This window comes from Glycine soja, chromosome 20 (genome assembly GCF_004193775.1).
Source record: "Glycine soja cultivar W05 chromosome 20, ASM419377v2, whole genome shotgun sequence".
Lineage (NCBI taxonomy): Eukaryota > Viridiplantae > Streptophyta > Magnoliopsida > Fabales > Fabaceae > Glycine > Glycine soja.
The window spans coordinates 12,943,006-12,969,667 of NC_041021.1; positions in this window are offsets into that span (position 1 = coordinate 12,943,006).

Consider the following 26,662-nt stretch of genomic DNA (forward strand, 5'->3'; position numbering starts at 1 on the left):
ATGGAGTCATTTGCTTCCTGAAGTTTTATGGCAGCGGAATAGAGAAGGAGATAGATGATTGGAGATGCCACTTCGAGGAGAAGATGAGTCAAGAAGAAGCTCACCACCATAGGAAACCAATGATAAGAGCTTGAAGGTAGGAGAAGATGAATGGAGGGAGAAGAAGAGAGGGAGCATGAAATTTTGTGCCTCTAAATAGGTAAGAACTTTGAAGTGTAATTCTCAAATGATCAAAGTTGAAAAATGCATACACATCACCTCTATTTATAGCCTAAGTGTCACACAAAATTGGAAGGAAATTTTAATTTCTATTCATATTTCACTTGAATTTGAAATTGAATTTGTGGAGCCAAAATTTCACTAATTATGATTAGTGAATTTCAGTTATGGTTCAGCCCACTAATCCAAGATCAAGTCCAAGATTCTCCACTAAGTGTGCTTAGGTGTCATGAGGCATGTAAAGCATGAAGGACATGCACAAAGTGTGACTATATGATGTGGCAACGGGCTGTAGCAAGCAAATGCTTACCTCCCCCTCTAAAATTTAATTGGATTAGGCTTCTCCCAATTCAATTAAATTTATTTTCCAACACACACATCAAATATTCACTTAATTCATGTGAAATTACAAAACTACCCCTAATACAAAAACTAGTCTAGGTGCCCTAAAATATAAGAGCTAAAAAATCCAACATTTCTAGGGTACCCTACCTACATTATGGAGCCCTAAATACAAAGCTCGAAAATAATGAAATCCTAATCTAATATGTACAAAGATAAGTGGACCCAACCTTGGCCCATGGGCTCAAAAATCTATCGTAAGGTTCATAAGAACCCTAGGGCCTTCTTCAATCGCTCTTGCTGAATCCTCTTGAAGCCTCTTGCTCATGCATCTGGTAACTGGTTCCTTCCTAGGGAGGATTGCATCACCTAGGGCCTTCTCCATAATTTCTAGCCCAATCTTCTTGGAGTCTTCTATCCAATGCCATTGGGGTGTAGGATTGCATCACATTGTGTATATATTCAATTCCCATCTTATATGGATTCATGTCTATTTACTTCACTGTATCCTTCTAAACCCTTTACTCTTTCCAATCTCCATTTCTTCTCAAAACTTTACTATTCCAATCCCTACATCTTATTATTATTGAAATTATCATAAAAATAATCATTAGATCAAAATCACTTTTATCAAGTTTCCTTACTAATCATCTTATAAACTACTATATTATTGTAATAAAAATGGATGTATATATCGAAATTATAATTGTTGTATGCATTAAGTATTAAACGATTCTTTGATAAGTTGAAAACTATGAACTTGCTTGTTTAATAAAAAAGAACTCAAAATCGAAAATGCATTCTATGTCTCATCTTTAAACATTTATTTGTTAATAGAATCATTTAGTGAAAATTCCTTTGTTGATTTGAAAATATCTTCCTTTTAAGGAATAAATACAATTTTCATGATTAACAAATTGGCACGCATGGTGGGACTAGTTTTCCAAAAACTCAATCTTAAGAACAAGTCTTAATGAGAATTTTATGTTATTAAGAAGTGGTAGAATGACAATAAATAGTCAAAGAAATCATAGTAATAACAACAACAATAATAATAACATTTCAAACACCTCTACCAATAATAGTGGCAACAATGAACAAAATCAAACAAATTTACCTTCTAGGGTGAATAATGAGATGGTTACGAGTATTAGTCATGCAAACAATGACCCTAAAAATATAAGTGGCGAAGACGTGATACGCCCACAAGTTTAGACAAGTGTCGGCGAAATTTCTTTGCCACAAAATAATGTAGTGTCAACCACAAACACCTCACCATTTTCTAGTACAAGACCATGGGGTATGCCACCATTGTCTAATGAAATGAACATACCATAATTTAGTCTACCCATGCCTCAAAGTCAAAATACAATACCACCTATTATGGTTAGTAGATGAACTAACAGGCTTCTAGAACTTGGGGGCAATAGTCATTCTTATGATGTTGACCAATTAAGAAATATAAGAGTTCCTATCGAGGATAGGATAACAAGAGATAGCAGCATGGTCTCTAGAGGTATTTCTAATGAAACATTTGCAGTCTTTAGACAATAAATAAACCGTAGTAATCATGAAATGGTTAGTATTTTAACAAATCATATGGCCTCAATCTTAAATCCTATGTTAAGAACTACCGATAAGAGTTATCAATAGATGAATGGTATCTTACCTCGAATAGGAAATGCTTTGGCCATTCCCAGAAACCAACCTGGGAATAGACATATAATTCAGGTAATACCAGTACAAGATGGACTTGTTAATAACAATAATCTTGAAAACAAAGTTAATGTCCCAGCATGGATAATAAATGATAGAGAACAACCAAATCCAATTTTGGTTAATAGAAATCAGAATGCAGATGAAGTTTTAGTTAATATGAAGTGAAATTAGATGCTTCAAGGACAAAATGGCCCAAACAGAGGCTTAGGCCTCGAAGCAATTCAGAATCCTAAGATCATTCAAATGATGGAACTTGCTTTGAATATGTATTGTTTCGGAATAGGAAATGCACAACCACCTTACTTTGTTTCTGCCTTCCTTGATTATATTTTAGCATCTGAATTGCCAAGAGGTTATAAGGTGCCTAAGTTTTTGAAATTTGTGAGAGAATTAGAAGAATCTATTGTAGAACATGTAGCCCATTTTCAAATGGAGTGTGGTGATTTAGCCATTGATAAATTTCTGAAAATGAAATATTTTCCTAGTTCTTTAACAAAAATTTGTTTTACTTGGTTCACCATATTGCCACCAAATTTGATATATATTTGGGCACAACTCGAAAGGGTGTTGCATCAACATTTCTTTAGAGGAGAGGCTAATGTTAGTCTCATAGATTTGGAAATTACTAAAGATTTTAAGAGTGAAACAATTGGGGATTATTTAAATAGATTTCGACAAATGAAGTCTTGATGTTATACTCAAATTCCTGAATATGAATTAGTTAGGATGGTTGCTATATGTCTAGATTTTTCAAATCAAAAGAAGTAGGTAAATCAACAGGTTAGAAATATGGCAAAATTAGCACACAAAAAAAGCAAGAAGAATTGAGCTAATAAAATATGAAAAAGAAAGGCATAAAAGATTTGATAAAAGTAGAAGGAAGAAAATTCCATATTTAGAAGCATATAAAGATAAGGATAATTATATAAATTATCAAGATTTAGATGTTAATCAAGAGGAAGATGAAATATGTGTGGCTGAATTATAGCCCGAACCTCCCTATACTTGTCAAATGTAAAAATTGGATGAAAAGCAGAAATTTCCTAACTCAAAATATAGCTTCGATGTTACTAAGGCGGATAAAATATTTGATATGTTATTGAAAGATAAACAAATTTCCCTTGGTGATTATCACAAAATTCCTACTTTTGAACAAAGAAAAGGAAAAAGATATTGCAAATTCCATAACATTTTTGGACATTGGACTAATAGTTGCTTATGTTTAAGAGATATGGTCCAAAAGGCAATTGATGAAGGAAGATTGAAATTTGAAGAGAAACCAATGAAGGTGGATATTGATCCATTCCATATTCAGGCTAACTATATCAAACCCATGCAAATCATGATGATGGGAGCTTCGATATGAACACCAAAAGTGAGTGCTCCTTTATCTAGAGAGGAGGTCAACCAAGCCTTGGAAGAGTTCAAAAAGGAAGAAGAGTTTCCACTTGCAGAGGAATCATTGGTCGAATTTCTATTGAAGAAACAAAAAGTTGAGAAAGAGGTTATGCTTTGTCTTTGTTGTAACGTCGTGTTTGACAAGTCGACTGCTAAAGCATTTGAAGCTTCAAAAAATTCGAAGAGTTTCCAGAAAGTGCAAGAAGCAAATGTTAAAGAAAAGGGGAAGCAGAGTATAAGCTTGACTGCGAGCCAAGTTCAAAGGCCCTACAATTTGTCTCAGAAGAAATCTTATGTCCCTTAAGCAAATGTTCTACCAAACAAGTGATTTCGATCAACTAATGAAAGATCTAATTCACGTTTAAAAGAATTCAAAGTTAATAGTTTGGCACTTCAAAGAGAAAGAACCATTGAAGGTTCCGGGAAGAGATATTATGACAACCAAAATCCTCCATGGGTTAATAGAAATATGTCAAAAACCTAGTGGAGAAGGCATCAGAGGATGAGGAGAGATTGAATATTGGCAATGCAATAGAAAAATGGTGTCAGACCTTCAATCTTTGATAGAATTAGTGAAGGTCCACCCCTTGGTTTCAAAAAGAAGATGCCAATCAAGGATCAAGAGGAAAGGAAATGATAAATGACTCTTTCGAATATGGCTTTTAGGAATCAATGGAAGCCATATGTGGAGTCATTTCGATATTACCCATGGAATATGCAAAAGATTATCAAAAGAAGAACATATTGAGCAATTATGTTAGAGAGGACTACTTTGATGACCCTTCTCTAAGTCCCAAGGCAGTTTGGGTTACACAAGTATGTTTCACTCCTCATCGAAATGTTGTGGTTTTCGATTCACCCATTGATGATATGAGATGCCCCATGAAGCCACTCTATTTAAGTGTTATGGTGGAAGATCAAATTATTAATAAGATTTTGGTCAATGGAGGAGCTGCATTCAACATCCTACCAAGTCTATGTTACACAGGTTTAGTAGGACTGTAGAGGATTTGATACCTCACAACGTAGTGGTGTCAGATTTTTGTGGGAAACCCTCAGATTCTAAATGGGTAATTTACTTGGATGTTTCAATAGGCAATAAGAGAAGGCCTATAGTGTTTTTGGTAATTTCTTCACAACCCAATTTCAATATGTTATTGGGAAGGGAATGGATCCATGGAGTTGTAAAAAGCATATGTGAGCTTTATGGCTTGCTTATCAGCTTACATAGCCAATAATAAGAAGCAAACTGCTACTACGACCATTGAAATAAAAAAAGTGGCTACTGCGGTCATAGAAAAGAAAGTGATGGATACTAATACCATCAACAAAAATGAGAAAATGATGGATCCCGATGCCATCAACAAAAAAAAAAGTGATGGATACCAATGTCATCAGAGAGGGAAAAGAAATAAGGGATAATAAAGAGAAATCGAAAGATGTTTTTCAACGAAAAGGTGAGGATTTAAACTTAGATTGTATTTATGATAATTCACCTTTAGGTTTTGAGAAACCAATGTCCTCAGGATTAAAAAAGATGGAATCTCAGGATCCTTTAAAAGAGATTAACCTAGGGACTGAAGAAAATCGAAAGCCCACTTATGTATATAAGCTGTTAGATGTTAGGCTTTAAGGAAAAATAATTTCTCTATTACATGAGTTCAAGGACTGTTTTGCATAAGAATATGAAGATATGCCTGGACTTAGTAAAGAGTTGGTGGAACACAGATTTCCTATTTGTGAAGGTAAGAAAATAGTGTAGCAGGCACCGAGAAGATTTGCTCCTAATATCTTGGAGGCTATCAAAGTAGAGATAGAGAGGTGTTCATTTTCCCATATGGTTCCTTTTTCCCCAATTTTCAACGAATATATTCAAGGGAAATGAAACATCGGAAAGCGCACCGGGTCGTCAAGTATTTAAAATTAAAACAGAATGATTCGAGTATCAAACTCAGGGAACTTGCTTCTTAGACAGAGTTTTATTTAGAAGTAAGGCATTGTTGGAACAACATTGATAATCGATAGTTAAAAACAGAAATAAACTACTTCTATGGTAAAAACAGTAAATGCAAGTAAGTAAAAGTTGACAGCAATAGGTAAAAAGCATTGGGTCTTTCTAACAAACAAGCTGATGCATATGAATATATTTCTCTAATCAATCATGCTTTTGTGTTCTATGTTGTAGCCTAAAATACTAAACCTCGATCCCTCGTAAGTTTAGACTAATTTAACCTAAGCTTCGTCCATAGATCCCTCTTGTAAGACTAGGCAGAACTTAAACAACATTATCGTAACAGCATATTCAGAAAACCAAAACCCCACAATCCATCCCTGGTAATGTGGTTATTCAGTCCTGCTTCTATCAAGTTCTAAGGCAACAGTACATTTCCCAAGGCTAAAGTCACCTAATTGTACACACAAATGGGTGATCAGACCAAGAGCATGCAAAAATTAAGCATTGAAAGAAGCATTGAACACATAAAACACAATTAATTAGATATTGAAGTAATTACATCAGTTGTTCCTAAGAAATCCCCAACAACGGTGTTTAGCCAGCCATTACAGAAAAACCCTAACACAAATGAGATTGAGAGTACAGAATAATTGTTCCTTACACAAGAAGGGGGATCCCTCCTCCTCTTCTTAGCACCTCACAATCACTCTACAGTCACTAATCTCTCTTTAATTGAAGAACCCTAGGCTTCTCTGCAACGCTGCTCCTCTTGTTGCCTCCAGAGGTTCTATCTTGAAATTTGCATTGTGGTGTACTTGCTCTAGAATTTTGTACTGCTTGCTAAAAATTATGTGTCTAATTCTGCACAAGACAGGCTTTAAATAGGCTCTGAATCCACGACGTTGCGCTTAGCGCGAGTTAGTGGATTTAAGCTTAGCGTTAGTCATGCGTTGAGCTTGGCTAAAGACAACCATCGCGCATAGCAAGCAGATCTCGCGGCCTTGATATTTGTGCTCTGTCAGATTCTTCTATCATGCTTCGCGTTGGATGCGCACTAAGCCCAAATGGTGAGCTGAGCGCGACTGCTCCTTTTAGCACTTCAAGAATTTAGCCTCTTTTGACCTGAAATTGAACAGATTTTATCATTAAATCAAATGGAAAATACTCTAGAGACAGCTATAACAATAAAACAAGATTTATTTACAAATCCCTACAAAATAACTACAAATTGGGGAAACTATACAAGTTTTGGAAAATGTTTTCTATACAAAAGTTAGTCGTATAAGACAACTAACAAGAGGCTACTAAAGGCCAAGTTCATTCGGACTACAAGGTATGTTGATTGGATTTCTAATATTGTTCCTATAATTAAAAAAAAATAGGAAAATGTGTGTGTATAGATTTTAGGGACTTAAGTGCAGTAACTCCTAAAGATGAATATCATATGCCAATTGTTGATATGTTAATTGATTCAACAGTAGGCAATGAAATTTTAAGTTTATTAGATTATTATTCAGGATATAATCAAATATACATCACCAAAAATGATATATCTAAAACCACTTTTCGATGCCCAGGGGCATTAGGAACATATAAATGGATAGTAATGCCATTTGGTTTGAAAAATGTTGGTGCAACATATCAAAAAGCACTGAATCTTATTTTCATGATTTGATTGGAAAATTCATGCAAGTCTAAATAGATGATGTCGTTGCAAAATCAGAATCAAAAGATAATCATCTACAACATTTAAGGTTGTCGTTCAAAAGAATGACACAACATTGATTGAAATTGAATCCATTGAAGTGAGACTTTAGTGTATCTGCAGGTTAATTCCTAGATTTCATTATCCATCAAAAGGAAACCGAAGTAGATAAAAATAAGGAAAAATCCATTTTGAAGACTTCCCCTCCAAAGAATTAAAAATAACTTCAATCATTAATAGGTAAGGTGAATTTTGTAACACCCTGAAATATTACTAATCATAAATCGATGTTTAATTGTATTTATCGTGTTATTTGACTATATGGTTGAATTGAATGAGTTGAGGTTGTAGAAGCAAAGCTTCCAAGATTATTTTGATGATGCCCAAGATTACTAAAGATCCATTCAAACAAGATTAAAGAATCAAGAAGATTCAAGTGAAGATTTAAGAGAAGACTCAAGATATACAAGAACCTCAATAAAAGCTTCAAAGTAAGTTAAAAATAATTTTTCAAAGAAAAGATTGAATAGCACAATTTGTCCAAAAGAATTTTTCAAAGAAAAATCTTTTACCAGAGTTTTTACTCTCTGGTAATCGATTACCATAAGGCAGTAATCGATTACCAGAAGCCCAAAATAGTTTTATAACTATTTTACAAAGTAGTAATTGATTACCATGGGCATGTAATCGATTACCAATGTTTTTGAACGTTGAATTTCAAATCTCAAGAGTCACAACTTGTGACAAAATATTTTCAAAATGGTGTAATTGATTACACAGTATTTGTAATCGATTACCAGTAGTTTTTGAACGTTGGATTTCAAACCTCAACATGAAGAGTCGCGACTTTTGATAAAATAAATTGTGTAATCGATTACACCATTATGGTAATCGATTACCAGTGATTGGTTTTGAAAAATTACCAAGAGTCACAACTTTTACCAATGACTAGTTTCGAAAAATTATCAAGAGTCACAACTTTTACCAATGACTGATTTTGAAAAATTACCAAGAGTCAACTTTTACAGTGACTGGTTTTGAAAAATAAATTGTCAAAGAGTCACAACTTTTAAAGTGATTAGTTTTTGCCAAGAGTCACAACTTTTAACATGGTTCTTCAAGAGCCATCAAATGACTATAAATATGTGACCATGGCACAAATTTTAGTATATTGATTAACACTAATTCTCAACATCTTTCCAAAAGTTTTTGTTCAACTCTTGCTTTGTCAAGAAAAGTTCATTGGGAAAAAACTTGTGCTATTCTATTTTCTTCCTCTCCTCCATTCTTACAAAAATATTTTCAAGAGACCTACTCTTGGTGACTATTTTCAAGAGAAGGTCTTCTTGGTTACAAACACTGAACACAAGGGACCAACGTTCCTTGGGTTCATTGGAAGTAGCAAGATTTGATTCTTGGTTGATCACTGGACACAAAAGACCAACGTCTTTTGTGTTCATTGCAAGAAGTGGGTATAACTTCTTGGTTGTTATCACTGGACATAAGGGACAAACATTCCTTGAGGTTCATTGCAAGAAGTAGGAATAACTTCTTGGTTGTAATCACTGAACACAAAGGAGGGAAGTCCTTTGTGGTTCATTGCTTGTAAAGGATTTTACAAGGATAGTGGAAATCTCAAGCGGGTTGCTTGGGGACTGGACATAGGCACGGGTTGTGGCCGAACCAGTATGAATCTGGTTTTGCATTCTCTCTTTCCTTAATCTCTTTTACTTTTTGTTGTGTTTACATTTCTTTAAGTTTACTTCTCCTTATTTGTTATTTGAGTAACTTACAATTAAAGAAATAATTGAATCTAGGGAATATCTAAGAAAGGGAAATTTTCAATTAGGATTAGTCAACGAAATCTTAATTCAACCCCCCCTTCCTAAAATTTCTGAGGCCACTTGTCCAACAAGTGGTATCAGAGTAGGTTTCTTGTAGAAAGTTTAGAAACTTTAAGAAATATGGCCTCAGCAAATTTCTTATTCCTAGAAGGAAATTTCATGGTAACTGCCATTATAGAATCTAAATATCTATCTAGTATGTCTCTTGCCACATTATTTGGAAAGTTGCAGGAACATGTGATGGAATTGCAAAGACTTAATCAAAATGAGAAAGAGCAAGCAAACATATGCTTAATGACCAAGAATCATGAAAGCGATGAGGAGGAGCCCTTGAAGAAAAAGTGGTACATAGACAGCGGATGCTCTAAACACATGAGGGGAGATGCCTCAAAGTTCACAACTATTTCTCCTAAGAAAAGCGGGCATGTAACCTATGGCGACAACAACAGAGGTAAAATTCTTGGAGTCGGAAAAATAGGTACGAACTCTTCAACCTCTATTGAAAATGTTTTACTTGTTGAAGGGCTTAAGCATAGTTTGCTTAGTGTTAGTCAATTATGTGATAGAGGTTATAGGGTATCATTTGATTCTCAAAAATGTGTCATTAAACATGAACATGTTAAGGATATAGAGCATGTAGGATTTAGAGAAAATAATGTTTACATGTTAGATTTAAAACAAAAATCAGATGATAATCAATGTTTTCTTAGCAAAGACAATGACCTTTGGCTATGGCATAAAAGGATCGCTCATGTAAATATGGAACATTTAAAGAAATTAATTTCAAAAGATTTGGTTGTTGGCTTGCCAAGACTAAAATTTTAAAAAGATAAACTATGTGATGCATGTCAAAAGGGAAAACAAACTAGAGCATCATTTAAATCCAAAAATATTGTTTCAACTACTCAGCCTTTACAATTATTACATATGGATTTGTTTGGTCCATCTAGAGTCATGAGTTTTGGTGGAAGTTATTATGCACTTGTCATAGTTGATGATTGTTCTAGATATACTTTGACATTGTTCATCACTCATAAAAATGATGCATTTCAAGCATTTAGGAAACTTGCAAAAGTTATTCAAAATAAGAAAAATCTCAAAATTATTTCTATAAGGAGTGATCATGGGGGAGAATTTGAAAATAAAGAATTTGACATAAAAATGGTGTTGTTGAAAGGAAAAATAGATCCTTAGAAGAAATAGCAAGAACCCTATTAAATGATACTCCTCTTCCAAAATACTTTTGGGCGGAAGCCGTTAACACTGAGTGTTACATCCTAAATAGGGCTTTAATAAGACCCATCTTAAAGAAAACTCCTTATGAATTATTCAATGGTAGAAAACCAAATATTTCACATTTGCATGTCTTTGGTTGTAAATGTTTTGTATTAAATAATGGAAAAGAAAACTTAGGAAAGTTTGATGCCAAGGCGGATGAAGAAATCTTCCTAGGTTATTCCTTGCATAGTAAAGCATATAGAATATACAATAAGAGAACTATGAATATTGAAGAATCTATTCATGTTTCCTTTGATGAGTCTAATGTTATTTCTCCAAGAAAGGATGTGTTAGATGATGTTTCAGATTTCTTAGAAGAGATACATACACATGAAAGGGATTCTAAAAGGAAAAGAGATGAAAGCAATGAGGATTCTCAAGACTACGAAACTCAAGCAAACAATGATCTTCCAAAGGAGTGGAAAGCTTCCAGAAATCATCCTCTTGACAACATTATTGGTGATATCTCTAAAGGGGTAACAACTAGACACTCTCTCAAAGATTTATGCAATAATACTTAAAAGAAGTCATAATAGATGATCAATGGATAGTTGCTATGCAAGAATAGTTAAATCAATTTGAGAGAAATAATGTTTGGGAACTAGTTGAGAAACCACATAACTAACCCATTATAGGAACAAAATGGGTATTTAGGAATAAGTTAGATGAACATGGCATAGTCATTAGAAATAAGACTAGTTTAGCTGCAAAAGGATATAATCAAGAAGAAGGAATAGATTATGAAGAAACTTATGCTACTGTTGCAAGACTAGAAGCCATTAGAATGCTCTTAGCTTATGCATCCATTATGAATTTTAAGCTTTATCAAATGGATGTTAAAAGTGCCTTTTTAAATGGCCTAATTCAAGAAGAAGTATATGTAGAACAACCCCCATGTTTTGAAAATTCAGATAAGCCAAATCATGTTTATAGATTGAAAAAGGAACTATATGGTTTAAACAAGCCCCTAGGGCATGGTATGAAAGACTAAGCAAATTTCTCATAGAGAAAAACTTCTCTAGAGGAAAAGTGGATACTACTCTGTTCATAAAGAAAAAGGATGATGATATTCTATTAGTTCAAATATATGTTGATAATATCATTTTTGGATCCATTAATGATTCTCGGTGCAAGGAATTTTCTCTTGATATGCAAAGCGAATTTGAGATGTCAATGATGGGAGATTTAAACTACGTCCTTGGGTTACAAATTAAGCAAACCAATGAAGGCATATTTGTCAACCAAGCCAAATACTACAAAGAACTAATCAAAAGATTTGGGATGGAAAATTCAAAGCACATGGCCACACCCATGAGCATTGGTTGTTACTTAGATAAAGATGAATCTGGTCAGTCTATAGACATGAAACAATATCGAGGTATGATTGGATCTCTTCTCTATTTATCTGCCAGTAGACCAGACATCATGTTTAGTGTATGCATGTGTGCTAGATTCCAATCCAATCCCAAATGATGCAATCCTCCATAGGAAGGGACCAGTCACTAGAGCCATGAGCAACAGGCTCCAAGAGGATTGGGCTAGAGCTGATGAGGAAGGCCCTAGGGTTCTCATGAACCTCAAGGTAGATTTCTGAGCCCATGGGCCAAGGTTGGGTCCAATTATCTTTGTACATATTAGACTAGGATGTCATTATATTTGGTCCTTGTATTTAGGGCTCCATAATGTAGGTAGGGTACCCTAGAAATATAGGATTTTTCAGCCCTTGTATTTTAGGGCACCTAGACTAGTTTTTGTATTAGGGGTAGTTTTGTAATTTCACATGCACTAAGTGAATATTCGATGTGTGTGTTGGGAAATAAATTTAATTAAATTGGTAGAAGCCCAATCCAATTAAATTTTAGAGGGAGAGGTGAGCATTTGCTTACTACACCCCATTGCCACAACATATAGTCACACTTTGTGCATGTCCTTCATGCTTTACATGCCTCATGACACCTAACCACACTAAGTGGAGAATCTTGGAATTGATCTTGGATTAGTGGGTTGAACCATAACTAAAATTCACTAATCATAATTAGTGAAATTTTGGCTCCAAAGTTTGGCTCTACACATTCAATTTCAAATTCAAGTGAAATTTGAATTGAAATTCAAATTTCCCTCCAATTTTGTGTGGCACTTAGGCTATAAACAGAGGTCATGTGTGTGCATTTTTTGAACTTTGATCATTTGAAAGAGCACAAAATTTTGTGCTCTTCTCTTCCTCTCCCTTCATTCATCTCCTTCTTCCTCCAAGCTCTAATCCATGGCCTCCTATGGTGGTGAGCTTCTTCAAAACTCATCTTCTCCTTGAAGTGGCATCTCCTCTCTCTCTTCCTTCTCCATTCCACTGCCATTCATCTTCCAAGAAGCAAAGGAATCCATTAATGAAGAAGATCCTAGGCCTACAAGCCCCAATGGAGCTACATCACCAAACAATCACACTTGAGTGCAGTAAAAAGGATTATCAGATATCTCTTAGGAACTATTAACCTAGGATTATGGTATCCTAAAAACTCTACATGCAACTTAATAGGTTATTCTGATTCTGATTTTGCCAGTTCCAAAACCGACAGGAAAAGCACTAGTGGAACTTTCCAATGTATAGGATCTGCTCTTGTCTCATGGCACAGCAAGAAGCAAAATAGTGTTGTTTTATCCACTGCCGAAGCAGAATATATTTCTGCTAGCAATTGTTGTGCACAAATCTTATGGATGAAGCAACAATTGTCTGATTATGGAATTATTCTTGATCACATACCCATTAAGTGTGACAATACCAGTGTCATTGATCTATCCAAAAACCCAGTACTACATTCTAGAACAAAGCATATAGAGATTAGGCATCACTTTTTAAGGGATCATGTTCTTAAAGGTGATTGTGTTTTAGAATTTGTAGATACTAAAAATCAACTTGCTGACATCTTCACCAAACCTTTCCCAAAGGAAACATTCTTTGCCATTAGAAGAGAACTTGGTCTTTTAGATGCTAGTGACTTAGATAAATAGGTGTTCATTATGTTTTTTTTTTGTCTGTTAGCATCTGATATACGTTCATTGTGTTCATTGTGTTTTTTTTTGTCTTGTTGCTATGTCTGTTAGCATCTGATATATGTTTGTTATTTTATTTCATTTTCACTCACTTTGGCTTTTTGATGTTACCAAAGGGGGAGAGAAAATGGGTATTTTAGAAATTAAGACATAAAATTATTTACTAACTTTTAAATTAAGCATAAATTCAAAAAGAAAGGGGGAGAAAGAGATGAGTGAACGATAGATCAAATATTGCATATATTCTCTTGATTTCAGGATTTGTCATCATCAAAAAGGGGGAGATTGTAGTAGCAAAGCTTCCAAGATTATTTTGATGATGCCAAAGATTATTAAAGATCCATTCAAAAAGGATTAAATAATCAAGAAGATTCAAACCCATGAAAAACATGATTTTCACCCTCTCCTCCTCTCCAAACACCACCCAAACCCTAACACCTCCTTCTCCACCACCCACGACCATCGGTGGCCACCATGAGCCATCGTTGCTTGCCGCCGATCCTCCACACCAAGTGGAACATTGTAATCGGAGCGGAATCCTCAGAATCCTCCTCAAGGATTTGATGGAGAAAACTCCCTCAATCCTTCCTTTTATAGCTTCTCTGAGGTAATCTCGACTTCTAAGCCTTTCTCCTAGTTAGTTTGAGTTTCTCTTGGTGTCTCTTGTGTTTTGGGTACTGTAATAGGGTGTTTTTACACTTCTTTTGAAAAACCCATGAAAATGAGACATTGTAAAAGTTATCTTTTCATAACATTGATGATACTTTCGTGACCTTCACTGAACCCCAGTCACATTGGCATGATCGGAATTTTAAAATGATGTCTCCTTTTAGTAGAATCCGAAACAACCCTCAACCCTTTATGTTTTGATAGGGGTATTTGACTCCGAATATGGTTATTAACCTTGTTTTTGAAATCTATATTAAATTTCCTTCAATTTGGTATATAGAACCTTGCGTTTGGACTCACGAGCATTAATGAGAGAGACCTCTGAGCAACGCAAAGTGAAACTGATCGAGAACTCACGATAGGTGAGGGGAGTTTATTATCATTTACAATTTTTAATACCATAGTTGGGGTTCAGGGAACCTATCTATATGGATGTATGCATGTCCCTGTTGCATGCTAGTTTTTAAGAAAACAACATTTTTTATTAATGGGATGCGATATATCTATTATTGATGAATAACATCATTGTTTCTATTAGACATGTATGGTCTGAAGACTTGGGGAGTGTGAATCTCAGGCATGAACTACACATGTATGTATATATGTAATGCGACTTACTAATGATACTATTATTGAGGATATTAATTTATGTGAGATGATGTTGTCATTGATGATTATGTTCATATGAGTTGATGCTATTATTGAAAATTATGTTAATATGATATGATGATGTTGTTGTTGATAATGTCATTGAAACGAGATGAGGCAATGTTGTAGAAGATCTTTGGTGTTTTGATGATGATCAAAAAGTTTAGAAATCAAGTGATAAAAGTTAGAAATCAAGTGATCATCAATTCCAAAACATAGGGGGAGTAAACACAAATTTTTATATATATACATTGTTTGCTTGAATCTTGATTTCAGGACTTATATTGTCATCATCAAAAAGGGGGAGATTGTAGAAGCAAATGACTTTGATGTTTTGATGATGATCATGATGATTTGATGCAAATGATTCAAGAATACAAGCCACAACATCAAGATGATCAATAGTATTTTAGGAAGGGAATTCCTAATTGATTTAGCAAAAGGTTTGGCCAAGTAATTTGAGTTAAAAAGTGTTTTTCAAGAGATTTACTCTCTGGTAATCGATTACCAGAGGATGTAATCGATTACCAGTGGCCAAAAATGGTTTACAACAGCTACTAAATATTTGAATTCAAATTTTAGACTATGTAATCGATTACACCATATTGGTAATCGATTACCAGCAGTTAATAAACGTTTTAATTCAAATATTAAAGCCTGTAATCGATTACACAAATATTGTAATCGATTACCAGAGGAGATTTTCAGAAAATAACTTTCAAGAGTCACATCTATTCAAATGGTTTATGAATGGCCATCAAAGGTCTATTTATATGTGACTTGGAAACACGAATTAAGAGAGAGTTTTTGATTGCCCAAAAAGTTTTATCCTCTCAAAAGATTAAGAGAGTTTTTCTAAATTGAAATGTCTTATCCTCTCAAAGATTCCTTGGTCAAACACTTGCATATTCAAATAAGGAATTGTGATTGATCTTCATTGTACAATCTGTCACTTTCAAGAGAGATTTCTTCTTCTTTTCTTTTTACTTTTGAAAAGGGGTTAAGAGACCGAGGGTCTCTTGTTGTAAAGGATTCCTGAACACAAGGGAAGGGTTGTCCCTGTGTGATTCAGACTTTGTAAAAGGATTTTACAAAGAGAGTGGAAAATCTCAAGTGGGTTGCTTGAGGACTGGACGTAGGCACAGGAAGTGACCGAACCAGTATAAATCAAGTTTGCATTTCTCTCTTCCCTTAAACTTCTTTTATTTATGCTATTTATCTTTTGCCTTTAAAGAAGTTTATTCTGAATTGTCTTTTGAGTAATTCATGTTAAGGGTGCATTGTTAATCTAAAAAGAGAGAGCGAAATTTTAAATTGGGGAATAGTTCTTGTTATCTTAATTCAACCCCCCCTTCTTAAGATAACTGAGGCCATTTGTCTAACAAATGTTGATGTAGATAATGATATTGAGGTGAGATGTTGATGATGTTGAAAATGTCATTGTGATGATGCATGTTGTGTATGTACATGAGGGGTGCAGTGACCTTGTTGGATATCCCCGGTGGGGGAAATAGAGTGGTTAAAGAGTTTTAAGCATCTCTAGAGGGGGATGGCTTAGAATCTTTAATTATCCATGGTCAATGCATTGATGGTGCCCATGTTTCATACGTTGTATATTGTGTATTTACATGGGGGTGTAGTGACCTTGTTGGATATCCCTGGTGGAGGAAAAAGAGTGGTTAAAGAGTTTTAAGCATCTCCGGAGGGGGATGGCTTAGAATCTTTAATTATCCACGGTCAGTGCATTGATGGTGCCCATGTTTCATACATTGTATGTTGTGTATGTACATGGTGGGTTCAGTGACCTTGTTGGATATCCCTGGTGGGGGAAATAGAGTGGTTAAAGAGTTTTAAGCATCTCTGGAGGGGGATGGCTTACAATTTTTAATTATCCGTGATTAGTGCATTGATGGTGCCCATGTTTCATACTTCATATGACATGGAAATAGTATAAACTTTGTCAGTGAGTACTTGCAGTTTCTCATGAGGAGAAATACTTGTACTTGGGGGTATGTCACTTAGTTTAGAACTCCCTTGAGACTCAGGCAGATCACCGTGGGGAGGGGGAGTTGCTTGTGCACGACAGGGTGACCTCGACACTTACTGCCTAGTTTTCCTAAGTGAGAGTGTCGTGTGGACATGCTTAGGCTATTTCCTTGGGGATGGTACCACATTGCATTTGAGAGTTGAGGTCAAGTGGTACCACATTGCATCATACTGAGCATGATTGATTGGAATTGTGGATGGATGATGACTATTTGTTGAGTGTGTGTTGGACTAATGAATGTTGTGAAAGCTTATGATATTTGTTAATGTTTTCTTACTAATTGTGGTTATTTGATTTTTGTATTAATTTCTTTTACAATAAACTCACCCCTCGCAATTTTTGTACCGCGTGGTTGGTACCTACGATGATTGCGAACCTTTGTTCGTGGGAGCAGAATGACAACAGTAGAGTACATGAAGTGTGATTCTTTTATGGAGTCGCCAAGCCGACGTGATGACGTTGGGATTATTTTAGGAAAGAGTTTTGTTTTGTTAATCAACTCCTCCTAGCTGGTTCCATAATTATTTTTGTTGAATTAAGGATGTAAATCACAAATTTAATTATATGTATGAACAAATTTCATTTCCATTATGTGAATGATGTGTACTGAGTTACTATACCTATATGTATATGTATTCATTTCAGTAATGATGCGTTGTTTAGGAATGTATATCGTGAAAAAAAATTACTTTAATTTTTCATAAGCAAATTAACTGAGTTTTCATTTAAAAATTGAAATTCTCGTGGTTTAGAGTGGTGATATCATAGTGACGAGGGGTGGTGTAAGCTCCATTCGAGCTTGTAGGCCTAGGATCTTCTTCATCAATGGATTCCTTTGCTTCTTCGAAGATGAATGGCAGCGGAATGGAGAAGGAAGAGAGAGAGGAGACACCACTTCAAGGAGAAGATGAGTCTAGAAGAAGCTCACCACCATAGGAGGCCATGGGTAAGAACTTGGAGGAAAAAGGAGATGAATGAAGGGAGAGGGAGAGAAGAGCATGAAATTTTGTGCTCTAAATGAGCTCTGAAATCTGAAGTTTAATATTCAAATGATCAAAATTGAAAAAAATGCACACACATGACCTCTATATATAGCCTCAGTGTCACACAAAATTAGAGGGAAATTTGAATTTCAATTCAAATTTCACTTGAATTTGAAATTGAATTTGTGGAGCCAAACTTTGGAGCCAAAATTTCACTAATTATGATTAGTGAATTTTAGTTATGGTTCAGCCCACTAATCCAAGATCAATTCCAAGATTCTCCACTAAGTGTGCTTAGGTGTCATAAGGCATGTAAAGCATGAAGGACATGCACAAAGTGTGACTATATGATGTGGCAATGGGGTGTGGTAAGCAAATGCTCACCTCCCCTTCTAAAATTTAATTGGATTGGGCTTCAACCAATTCAATTAAATTTATTTCCAACTACACACATCAAATATTCACTTAGTGCATGTGAAATTACAAAATTATCCCTGATACAAAAACTAGTCTAGGTGCCCTAAAATACAAGGGCTGAAAAATCCTATATTTCTAGGGTACCCTACCTACATTATGGAGCCCTAAATACAAGGACCAAATATAATGACATCCTAGTATAATATGTACAAAGATAATTGGACCCAACGTTGGCCTATGGGCTCAGAAATCTACCTTAAGGTTCATGAGAACCCTAGGGCCTTCTTCAGTAGCTCTAGCCCAATCCTCTTGGAGCCTCTTGCTCGTGGCTCTAGTGACTGGTCCCTTCCTAGGGAGGATTGCATCATCCCATTCCCCTTGAAGAGGATTTGACCTCAAATCTGTTTGTTCCTCCTCCTCAATATCAGCTCCACCTGCAAAAGGAATTAAATCAGAAATGTTAAAAGTGATGTTGACTCCATACTCTTCTGGGAGGTCCAACCTATAGGCATTGTTATTGATCCTCTCCAAAACCAGAAAAGGTCCATCCCCTCTAGGGCTAAGCTTGGATTTCCTTTTAGTAGGGAATCTATCTTTCCTAAGATGGAGCCAAACCCAGTCACCCTCATTAAGAACTAGCTATTTTCTTCCTCTATTGCCTTTAGTTGAATACACCTTTGTTTGGTTCTCTATTTGGTTCTTAACCCTCTCATGCAACTTCTTTACAAACTCTGACCTAGATTCCCCTTCTTTATGTATAAAAGAAGTGTCCAGTGGGAGAGGAATGAGGTCAAATGATGTTAGGGGATTGAACCCAAAGACAACCTCAAAAGGGGACTGCTTGGTGGTTCTATGAACCCCCCTGTAGTAGGCAAATTCTACATGAGGAAGATACTCATCCCAAGACTTATGGTTGCCTTTTAGAAGAGCCCTTAAAAGGGAGGATAAAGACCTATTCACTACCTCTATTTGCCCATCATTTTGTGGATGACAAGTGGTAGAGAAAAGAAGTTTAGTTCCTAGCTTAGCCCATATGGTTTTCCAGAAGTGGCTAAGGAACTTAGCATCTCTATCTGACACAATGGTCCTAGGCAAACCATGGAGTCTCACAACTTCCCTGAAAAAGAGTTTTGAGATGTGGGAAGCATCATCCACCTTGTGGCATGGTATAAAGTGTGCCATCTTGCTAAACCTATCCACCACCACAAAGATAGAGTCTACACCTCTTTGGGTTCTAGGAAGCCCAAGGACAAAGTCCATACTAATGTCTACCCAAGGTGCAGAGGGGATGGGTAAGGGTGTGTATAGCCCATGAGGCATCACCCTAGACTTGGCTTGTAAATAAGCCACACACCTAGTCCAATGCTTATGGACATCTTTCTTCATATGGGGCCAATAAAACTTTTCTTTGAGTAAGACAAGCGTCTTGTCTATCCCAAAGTGGCCCATGAGCCCACCCTCATGGCTCTCTTTCATAAGTAATTTCCTAATGGATCCTTGGGGTATGCAAAGCTTTCCCTCTTTGAACAAATACCCCTCAGCCAAATAGAATCCATTTTGGGCCTTTTTCCCACAACTCTCGTAAATGGGAGAGAAATGTTCATCTAAAGCATACAAGTCCCTAATATTATCAAATCCTAAAATTTGAGCTCCTAGGGAGCAAAACAATGTGTGTCTCCTAGAGAGGGCATCAGCTACCACATTTGTTTTTCCCTTTTTGTATTTGATAACATATGGAAATTGCTCTAAGTACTCTACCCATTTTACATGCCTCTTGTTTAACTTGCTTTGCCCTCTAATATACTTAAGTGATTGATGATCACTATGAATGACAAATTCCATGGAAACAAGGTAATGTTCCCAAGTTTGGAGGGCTCTTATTAAGGCATAAAGCTCTTTATCATAGGTGAGGTAGTTGAGGGTGGAACTATGAAGTTTTTCACTAAAATAAGCAATAGGGTGCCCACCTTGTAACAATACAGCTCCAACTCCCACTCCAGAGGCATCACATACTAGCTCAAAAGTTTTAGAAAAGTCAAGAAGAACGGATCGCTTGATACAGGCTACGGAGATTTGGATGACGCCACTTCCAGTGAAGGAAGATAAGTCAGGGTAGACGCCACTTCCGGTGAAGGAAGATAAGTCAGGGTACACGCCACAAGGATTACCTTGATAAGTCTGAGATAGGTTCAACAAAGAACCCAGAGAGAAACTCTCACCAAATTTTATCAAATGCCAAAAGTTTTTTTATTCAAAACAAAAACCAATACTTATAATGTATCTGAACAAAAAGATAAAAATAGACATGGGCCTTCTAAACATTTTGGGCCAAAATTACAATAAATAAAAATTATAACTAAAAAACATATTTAACTTGGGCCTTCAAATTAATCTGGGCCTTCAGCAACAATTAATAGTCTTGATAGTGTCTCTGCCTCTAGGCCTTCATCCTTCTCCACTCGGGGGCTTTTTCCTTCTCCACTTGGGCCTTCGCCCTACTCCACTAGGGTCTTTAGCCTGTATTTGGCCAGTTTCAGGATTCTCATCATTCCCTCCTTCTTGGAAAACATTTGCCCTCTAATGTCTAGGATCATCACCGGGTTCAAGTACCACTTCCTTCCTTTTCTTGTTGGCTTGCTTGGCATAGCTTTCATTTTTCTTTGCAATTTGCACCTTCACTTGGTCATACAATCTTTTCACTTACTCAACTTTGGCATGTGCATCCTTACGTTGAGTCTCTTGGGGATTGCTTTTGTAAGTTGTCCTGTTAGGCAATGAAGCTCCGGGAAGGAGATCAACTTGATGTTCTATGCCTCTTGAAGGTGGCAGTCCATGAGGAATCTCCTTAGGAAAGACATTTTTAAATTCCTGCAATAAGGGTTGAACACTAGGAGAAATAGAAATAGTAAACTCATTAGAATTATCAGTAGAAATTTTACTGTCTTTGCAATACTGTAGATAGAGTGGCTCATGAGCAGGCAACACTTTCCTCACTTCACTCGCCTTTGCAAAATAATTAAATTTTCTCTCATGTGTATCACTCTCTCTCTTATGTGTATCACTATTTCCCTCGGGTGTATCACTCTTCTTTTTCTTATTCCTCTGTGGTGCCTCACTATTTTCTTTCTCTTGTTCTCTCTTTTCTCTCATTCTGATTTGGTCATCACACACTTCTCTAGGGGATAGAGGTTTAAGAGTAAACAAGGAAGATTTGACTATTCGCCTGTAGAGCTCTTCTTTGTTACGGTTCAACAAACGTTGCATTTGTGTAGTCATCGCGTCCAATAATAAACGCTGAGATTCGTCCAGTTGATGATATACACCATCATTGTCACCAGCTCCTGCCATGATTAAGGAACAAAGAATTTTGCAGTAATTTAAAAAAAAGATTCAGGACCTCACCACACTCTACTCACGTGTTTCTCTCTTTAATGGTAGTTCACTCGTGTTTGATGCTCTCAATATAGGCTTTTGTGTGATGCTTTCACTTTTGCCTTTTACCACTCACTCCCTCTTAAGTTCCTGGATGAATCAAATTAGACACACAAGGTATATAATAGGAAAGACAGTTTAATTATCACAGACTGTGTAGCAGATTTAATTTGGATAACAAATCAAATTTGATTTTGGTTAACAGATTAGACTTGATTTGGATTTAGATTTGATTTGGATAACAGATTAGACTTGATTTGGATAGCAGATTGGATTTGATTTGGATAACAGATTAAACTTGATTTGATTTGGATAACAAATCTGATTTGGATAACAGATTTTGATTTGATTTGATTTGGATAACAGATATGATAACAAATAAGATAATAGATAGGATAACAGATAAGATAATAGATATGACAAGTAAACTTCAAATGCTCATAACTTTTGCTACGGTTGTCCATTTGAGGCCCACTATATATCAAAATGCTCAGAATTCATAGGAGAATCTAGATAAGGGATTTGATCCACGATTTTCTTTCCCAAAAAACACCTCTAAATGCCTCAATTTCGTGTTCAAAGATCAAACACCCACTTTTTTTTCCAAATTTCTGCAACTTTTTTTTTTACACAAAGTGTGAAAGACACAAGAAACAAGAACAAGAACGTGACAAGAACAAGAACGCAAATAACAGAACACAAGACGCAAACAAGAACGAAACAAGATGTAAACAAGAACGCAAATAACAGAATAAGGACAAAAACACGAACCTAGACAAATTACAAAGAAAAAAAATAGGATAGGATAGGATAGAACCTGTATCAAGAGCCGAAGCTCTGATACCAGATGATGTGAACCTTACGGGCCGGAACGTTTGATACAGGTTACAGAGTTTGGATGACGCCACTTCCAGTGAAGGAAGATAAGTCAGGATAGACACCACTTCCAGTGAAGGAAAATAAGTCAAGGTAGACGCCACTTCCGGTGAAGGAAGATAAGTCAGGGTAGACGCCACAAGGATTACCTTGATAAGTCTGATAATTGGTTCAACAAGGAACTCAAAGAGAAACTCTCACCAAATTTTATCAAATGCCAAAAGTTTTTTTATTCAAAACAAAAACCAATACTTATAGTGTATCTAAACAAAAAGATAAAAATAGACATGGGCCTTCTAAACAATTTGGGCCAAAATTACAATAAATAAAAATTATAACTAAAAAACATATTTAACTTGGGTCTTCAAATTAATCTGGGCCTTCAACAACAATTAATAGTCTTGATAGTGTCTCTGCCTCTGGGCCTTCATCCTTCTCCAGTCGAGGGCTTTATCCTTCTCCACTTGGGCCTTCGTCCTTCTCCACTTGGGCCTTTAGCCTGTATTTGGCCAGTTTCAGTATTCTCATCACATCACATACTACCTCAAAAGTTTTAGAAAAGTCAGGAAGAGCTAGAACAGGTGCCTTAGTAAGCTTTTCTTTGAGCAAAGCAAAGGCTTGCTCTTGTTTTTCACCCCAGGTAAATGCCACATTCTTCTTCACTAGCTCATTGAGAGGTGATGCAATTGTAGAGAAATTAGGAACGAACCTTCTATAGAAGCTTGCTAACCCATGGAAGCTCCTAATATCTCCCACACTTTTTGGGGTGGGCCATTATTGGATGGCCTTGATTTTCTCAGGGTCCACTTGAACCCCATTTCTACCAACTACAAACCCTAAGAAAACTATATTATCTACACAAAAAGTGCACTTCTCTATATTTGCATAGAGTGTGTTTTTCCTAAGGACTGAAAGAACTTTCCTGAGATGTCCTAAGTGATCATCTAGGCTCCTACTGTACACTAAAATATCATCAAAATAAACAACTATAAATCTACCTATGAAATCCCTTAAGACATGATGCATAAGCCTCATAAAGGTGCTTGGTGCATTAGTGAGCCCAAAAGGCATCACTAGCCATTCATACAAACCAAACTTGGTCTTCAAAGCGGTTTTCCACTCATCACCTTCTTTCATTCTGATTTGGTGATAACCACTTTTAAGATCAATTTTTGAAAAGATATTGGCACCATGCAACTCATCAAGCAAATCATCAAGTCTAGGAATGGGGTGCCTATACTTTACAGTGATGTTGTTCATGGCCCTGCAATCTGTACACATTCTCCACGTACCATCCTTTTTGGGAACCAACAACACTGGCACAGCACATAGGCTTAGGCTCTCTTGGACCCATCCCTTCTCCAACAACTCTTTAACTTGAGACTCTATCTCCTTAGTCTCCTGAGGGTTAGTCCTATAGGTTGGCCTATTAGGAAGGCTTGCTCCTGGGACTAAATCTATTTGGTGTTCTATTCCCCTTAAAGGAGGTAGCCCAGGGGGTATCTCTTGGGGAAATATATCACCAAATTCATGTAAGAGTTCTTTGACCTTTAGGGGTAAGGTCTCAAATGTAGGAATTGTGGTAATGCTAAGGGATGTTTCCCTTGATAAGAGAAGGTAGAAAGATTGTTTAAGAAGGAGTGCTCTTTTAATATCACCTTTTGTTGCAAAATGATTTTCCTTCTTAACAATCTTCTTGGAGGAATCCTTTTCCTCTTTTTCCTTCCCCTTGGCCTTTGAAGACAAGGCCTTACTATCCTTCTTTTTCTTTTGTTTTTCTAGTTTTTCTTCCTCATCCCTCTTATCTTTCATAGTTAGTTGATCTTTGGCCACCTGTGAAGGTGTTTGAGGATGCAACACAAATTTAGTGCCAAGATGGGTGAGGGTAATCTCATTAGTTAGGCCATTGTAAATGATCTTCCTATCAAATTGCCACGTCCTTCCTAAAAGAATATGTTCTGCCTCCATGGGAACTATATCTCAATTAACTTCATCCTTATATGTCCCAATGTTGAAAGGTATCTTCACTTGTTGGTTAACTATCATTTCCCCTTGCTCATTGAGCCATTGAAGTTTATAAGGTTTTGGGTGGGGAATGATAGTGAGGTTCAACTTGGAAACTAATCTTGTGCTACAACAATTGCAACAAGATCCACTATCCACAATGAGAGAACAAGTTTTATCTAAAATTTTGCATCTTGTATGAAAGATGTTCTCTCTTTGGGATTGAGATAGATCACAAGATTGACCTCCTAGGAGCCTTCTAACCATTAAGAGGTCACCTTCTTCATGGGGGTAGACTTCCTCACTAGACTCTTCACCCCTTACTTCATCTTCACTTCCACTAGAGGAAGGGCAAGAAGTAGTCTCTCTTGACTACTATAAATGTCTTGACCCCTCATGATCATGGTTTTCTTTATGGGTATTGAGAGGCAATGTGACCTCTCCCAAGACATTTGAAGCATTTAATGTTGCTAGTCCTTTCTTGGGAACTAGTCTTAGGGGTGTATTTCTCTATGGTCTTACCCTTATCTTCCTTGGGTTTTGAAGGTGCAGCCCCTAAAATTCCATGGGCTTGGTCCTTCCTTGGATAAGAGTGAGAGCCATAAGATTTTGAAGAAGACTTTCTTTTAAGTTGTTGCTCCACTCTTATACAAAGTTGGACTAGCTCATCTAGGTCCCTATATGGAAAGAGTTCAACCTTGTCCCTCACTTCCATATTAAGCCCACTAAGGAACCTAACTATGCTTGTTTTTTCCTCCTCCCTAAGTCCAGCTCTTAAAAGGAGTAATTCCATTTGTTGTCTATATTCTTGAACACTCATACTCCCTTGTCTAAGCCTTTGGAGCTTGTCCATAAGCTCCCTTTCATAGTAGGAGGCAATGTGCCTCTTCCTAAGGGCACTCTTAAGATCATTCCAATACTCTACTGGAGGATCCACATGAATCCTTCGTTCCCTAACAAGGGAAGTCCACCAATAAAGGGCATACCCATGAAAGCTAAGGGTAGCCAATGGAACTTTTCTCTCTTTGCTAATATGATGGCAAGCAAAGAGTTGTTCAACCTTCATTTCCCAATCAAAGTAGGCCTCAACATTATCTTTTCCATGGAAATATGGGAGGCTAATGTTAACCTCTTGAGGCCTTCTATCCTTTTCTTTTCTTTGGGAGTGATGTTTAGTATGTGAACTATGGCGCCCTTTATAATAGTCGCTAAGTTCTTCACTTAAACTCTTGCAAGAGTCATGACTACTATAGGAGGCATGTTTTTCTCTTTTCATTTCTTTCATTATTTTTCTTCTTTCTTCCTCTCTTATTTTCTCTCTTTCATCTTGACTTATTTCTTCCACTCTTTTTTTACCTTTTTCTTTTCTCTCTTGTTTTTCTTTCCACAACTTAAGGGATCCCAACTCATCTAATATCTTATACAAGGGGTCCTTAGGAGAAGAATCCTCACCATTAACACTAAATGAAGAATGAAGACTCATGTTGGTTCCTAAGTTATGGTTCTTTCTTGTTGGGGGTTTGAAAAAAAAAGTAAAAGAAACTATGGTTGAAACTAGCCAAAATAAACACTAAAAGAGGTGTGAAAGATAAGGTAAAAACTAATTGGTAAAAGGCAAGCTATCTAGGAGGTTTGACAATGGAGGGTAAAGGAAATAAGCTATGAAAGTAAGCAAGAAATTAAAGTGCAAGAAATGCAAACTAGGCGGATCCTAAGAGTGTTTGGATGACCTCATTTAAGGTTCCCAACAAAACACTCACTATCCTAAGGGAAAATTGCCTAAAATTATTACACACAAATGGAAGTAGGGTGACCTATTGGAGGCTCCCAACTTACTTCCAATGAAAGACCTTTTTGTTACAAAATTTGAAAGTAAAGCAAATTGCCAATTACAAAATTACAAAGAAAAATGTCCTCAATTGTGGTGGCTATTCTCTCTTTAGTGTTTCACTCAATTTGGAGTGCTTCTTAGTCCAATAGCTCTTAAGGTGGTTGGCCCCTTGCTTCTTGACTCAAATTCTTCAAGATATGGCACCAATCCTCCTTTCCAATTCCCTATATGGTAACTCACAAGCAAGG